Raw genomic sequence first — 5,318 nt, 5'->3', positions numbered from 1 at the left:
AATGAGTAGGTCATTGGCAAAGATGAAAGTCAGAAAAACTGCAAAAATGTCAATAATCCCATGAGGAATGAAATACAGCTCAGCAGATTTTGTGCAGCTGTCAGGACACCTTGAAAGTGTTGACGCTGAAAATACTTGACTCCAGCTATTCCTGTGAACTAGGCTATAAGTTTCTAGCTGGCAGTGAAGTTGTGAATTGCGTTCAAGGACAAGGAGCTAAGTCAAGTACATGAAGTAGCAAGGAACTGGATTCGAAGTACTTTGTCGTGGTACAAAACGAAGAGCAGTTCTTTGAGAAATGTATAACCCATAAATCAGCATGTACCAGAAATGGCAACAAAAAGACATGACCACAACAGCAAATAACCTCTTTGTGGATTTTTTTAAAATAAGAGAAGAAAGTTTCAGACAGCAACCTTTTAGGAGTGAGTTCAGTAAATTCAGATCCACTAGTATTTCCTCAAAGTCATCAGTATAATAAATTACAAATATTTCCAATGAGCTGAAACTATAGAAAAAATATTTTTTCAGGGCAGTCCTTTTATATATATGTGTATGTATATATATATATATATATATATATATATATATATATATATATATAATTGATTTTTTACAGAGAGGAAGAGAGAGGGACAGAGAGTTAGAAACATCGATGAGAGAGAAACATCGATCAGCCGCCTCCTGCACACCCCCCACTGGGGATGCGCCCGCAACCAAGGCACATGCCCCTGACCGGAACCGAACCTGGGACCCCCGAGTCCGCAGGCCGACGCTCTATCCACTGAGCCAAACCGGTTTTTCGGCGGGGCAGTCCTTTTAACCTAGCAATTTATTGGCTTGGATGTCTGAATGTTGAACAATAATTCAATTCATCGCTTTATCCTTCTGAAGAACTTATACCCATGTTAAATTCACATGGATTCTCAGTCATTTTATAAAAACAAATATTTGTCTCTCAGTCAAAAAATATGTGACTTCTTACTATAGAACAGGTGTTGTCTGTGTTTGTTAAAATGCAAAACACCATCTCTATCTTCCTGCTGCTTACGGTCTAGTTGGCAGATACAAACAAGTAGAGGAGAACATTATAGTGGTGGTGCTATGATGGGGAAGTTCAAAGTGATTTGTTAAAGCAGGTAGCAGGGTAGACTAAACCAGCCTTGGAATGGTGTGAGCATTTTGGAAGAAGTTCCATCTAAGCAGAGTCCCATTGGGGAGTGCCAGGGAAGGGAGGGAGATCAGACAATAGCCAGGTCAGGAAATGTCTCCTGGGAAGTCACCATTCACTCACTTTCCTCTGCTCTAAGATACAGGCCTCAGACTCAATTATCTCCATGGTCCCATTCAACCTCACATTTTATGATGTTCTACCCAAATTTCAAGGTAAAATTTAGTTGGAAAATAGAATTCAGTAACTTTGCTCACAAACCTCTGTCTTCAATTATTTAAATTCTCCTTCCCTTAAAACCAGGACTTTAACAAAGATAAGGAAGGTTCTAAGGATGACACTCAAATAGTGATATTTTATAAAAGCAAATATAAAAATATGTTTATGTATACATGAGCTTCCAACATCTGAAGTTCTCTTAAACATAACACAATATTTCTGTAGCTGTACCTACAAGTTCCCATTATTATGTAAATGCTATGTAATTTATAATTTTTTCTCTAACATAACCCACTTATAGCATATGTAAACTATCTTTCAAAAGTATGGTATTTTTTACTAATCCTATATAATAAAAGGCTAATATGCAAATTGTCCCCTCAACTGGAAGTTTGACCGGGAGTTCGACCAGGGGGCGGGGCCAGCCAACCGCCCTTGGCCCAATTGCCCCAATCGGGGTGGGCCGGCCAGCCCCCACCCATGCATGAATTCATGCACCGGGCCTCTAGTTTCACATAAAAGCCCAAATAAATTTCAATATAAAGCCGCATAGTAGTCAGTTATCACCTTTAAGACCTCTGTCCCAAACCTTTGTTTCACATCTCTGCCTCATTGCCTCGTCCAGTAGAATGCATATCAGTTTTTCATAATTATCAAAGAGGATTATAAAAACATTTAATTTTCATCTACAGACTGGAAATAAGAACAAAAGCAAATTCACAGTGTTTTCCGAAATTCCTTTCTCATTTGTTTCCACTTGTAAAAGACTTAAAATGATGAATTACTCTAATGTTTAGCTCCTCCTTCTTCATTTGGTTTATTTTCAGTCTGAGAGAGCACCTAGTTTGGATAAAGATCTCGAATTTCAAATATTGGTTTTATCATTGTTCAGTGTTCCTCTTTATTTAACAATCACTTATGGACAAATTCTTCACAGGCACATAGGTAGGCACTAGAGGACTTGCTCAGTTCCTTGCTCAGTTGTTTAATAAGTAAGTCCATGTAATATATTTAGCTATAGCCAAGAGTTCAATGATTAATTATAGATATAGAACACAGGCCTCCAGTACATAGATTTTGATCACAGCATATGCCCTGAAACAAATACTACACATAGTAAAATCCTAATCAGACCTGGTTTCCTTGTATAGCACTGCAAGGATGAAGGAACAGACCTCCTTATTCTGGGATAATTTGTTCAAGGAGACCTGTGCACCTGCATGATGATGTGAGAGTAGCTCACTTAGTGGTTTTTTGTAAAGTCTTATCATCAGTGAAAGGTTCACTTCATTCCCCTTGATGTGGTGGTCTGAGGTTTACAGGTTCCTGAACATAAGATTTGAGACAAACTTGAGAAAAATTACAATCATTTCCAAAGTGCAGACGAGTTTTGATATGCTTCAGTTGCCAAGGAATTTATGAAAACCCATTCTTCAGACTTTTTGGTTTTAGATCAATCTCTAGTGTTTGAGGAAAGCTGATTTATTTTAACAGAAAAAGACATTGCATAGTGATCTAAATCACTTGATTTACTACTTTGCCTTAAGAATGACTACTTTGTTGTGGACAAGATATAACTTTTAAGTGTAATAAATTTCAGTATTGTTTAGATGTATTATATCATTGTATTGTAAATTTGAAATAATATATTTTAATCAAACTTAAAAGTCAACATTAGCATAAAGCAACACTTAATTAGCTGGCAAAATCCAATGAGAGCTGGGTCCTGTTGGTTACCAGCTGGTAAAGGCACAGTTTTTTAACTGGCTTACTGCAGACTCAGCTTAAGTCTCCATTGGCTCCGTATAGTCAGTTATTTCTGTCCAAGTTTGAGATGATTTTTTTTGAATTCTAAGTCTTTGGAAAAACAAATATAATTATTTGGAAAGAATAAAAGTAATTAATATTAATGTCTGTATAATAGGTTGATTGAAACCAATTAACCCCAGAAGGGAAGGGATGTTGTTAAACCCCTTTCTTGATTAAAAGGTAGGTAAATTTTTGCCATTTGTAGCTAAAGATTTCTTTTTACAGTTTTCACTAAAGACTCCCCACTCCACAAAAAACAAACAAAAATCTTTAAAAGGCTAAAAATTTTTCAGACTTAGCTATCTCTAAATTCTTTTCTATTTTTACAGGGCAAATACAAAATATTCACAAGTATACTACAGAAAATTTAAATATTTTTAAATTAGAAGACAATTATTTGCACTGTCTTCTCTAATTGAAGAGTTTCAAAACAACAAAAAAATCCCCCCCAAAAAACTATGGTGGCTCAACAATGCAGCTCAGCTTAGTCGTATAGCCTGTTCTTAGCAGATATATTCATCCACCAAGGCATTTTCCGATGAATTCTGGACCCAATCTGAAAATTTTGTTCATCACAGTGTTCTGGGTAACCAATACCAATCAATTGGAGTTGGCAAGAAGTGATACTGGTTCGCCATCCCACTAAGCTTCATGCAGTACGTACACTGACTTAACCTTATGCTATGCTTGATTTCTCCTCTTGGTGCTGAGCTGTCCATCTGTTCTGAAGGCTGCCCTTCTGTTTGGTTATCTGCCCTTAAAGCAATTTCCCATCCAACACCTGACAATCTGGGGTTACAGCCAAAGACAAGGGTGTATACTGGTTGCACTAGGCCTTACTATTAGGTACCTACTGGGTCTAGCCATATGGACATTACAGGAGAAAGTACGACAACTCAAAGAAGACAAGACACTAGGTGGTTGCTTAAAATATGACGTTCCTTTTGGCTTTTCCTTAGTAAATAAGGAAAACAGCTAATGAGCATCTTCTTAAGGGTTTTTAGGTACCAAAAGGCTTTTATTAAGGTGCCCCTTGGTTAAATCACTCAAACTATAACAAGATTATCTACCTTTCCACGAGTTTCCAACTCTTCAGTTTTTCACTTTTATCTCAACTCTTCACAAGTTCTATACATTCCTTCTAAGTTGTACAGTTCAGAACTCAGCAAGTCCTCTAGTAAATAACACATTAGTATAAGAGCACTAGAAAGAAATTCTATTTTTTATTTTATATAAGCTTTTTATTGAAGTACTAGAGGCCCAGTGCATGAAGATTCATGCACTCGGGGGCGTCCCTCAGCCCAACCACCCTCTCACAATCCGGGACCCCTCGAGTGGGGTCCCTAGGCCTGGCCTGAGATCAGGGCCTATTGGGGCTTTCCTTCCCAGGTCTGCAGGAAGCTGGCCCCGCCCCCGCCGCTGCCACTGCTTGCCATCTGTGCAGCACTGCCCCCCCTCCCCTGCCACCGGTGGCCTCCCTCTGCAGGCGACAGGCTGGGGTGCAATGGCTTGGCTGGCCTGGGCCTCCCTCTTTCTTTGCTGGGGGGTGGGGCCAGCCATGCAAGGGGCTGGCTGACTACCTGATTGCCCCTAACTGCTCGCCTACCTGCCTGATCACCCCTAACCGCTGGTCTGCCTACCTGATCACCCCTAACCGCTGGTCTGCCTACCTGATCGCCCCTAACCACTGGTCTGCCTACCTGATCACCCCTATCCACTCTGCTTGCCTGCCTGATCGCCCCTAACAGCTTGCTTGGGGGCGGGGCCAGCCCAGTGAGGGTCTGTCTGCCTACCTGATCACCCCTAACCACTGGTCTGCCTACCTGATCACCCCTAACCCCTCTGCCTGCCTGCCTGATTGCCCCTAACCGCTTTCTTGGGGGTGGGGCCAGCACTGACTTCCAGTTTGTCAGCCTCTGGTTGTCACAGGAGCCGACCGCCAGTTGCCTGCCATCTGTTGCAGGGTTCCCAAGGCTGGAAAAGCCTCCTGCGAAGGCTTTCCCAGCCTTGGGCTCGGCCGCACCCCAGCGTCCCAGCGATGGATCTCCTGGTGCCCAAGGCCGGAAAAGTCTCCGGCAGGATGGTTTTCTGGTGGGTGTGGCTGGTGGGCGTGGCTTCT

The sequence above is a fragment of the Cnephaeus nilssonii genome (genome assembly GCF_951640355.1).
Source record: "Cnephaeus nilssonii genome assembly, chromosome: 8".
Lineage (NCBI taxonomy): Eukaryota > Metazoa > Chordata > Mammalia > Chiroptera > Vespertilionidae > Cnephaeus > Cnephaeus nilssonii.
The sequence above is the reverse complement of the archived record's forward strand: the minus strand, read 5'-3'. Positions refer to the sequence as shown.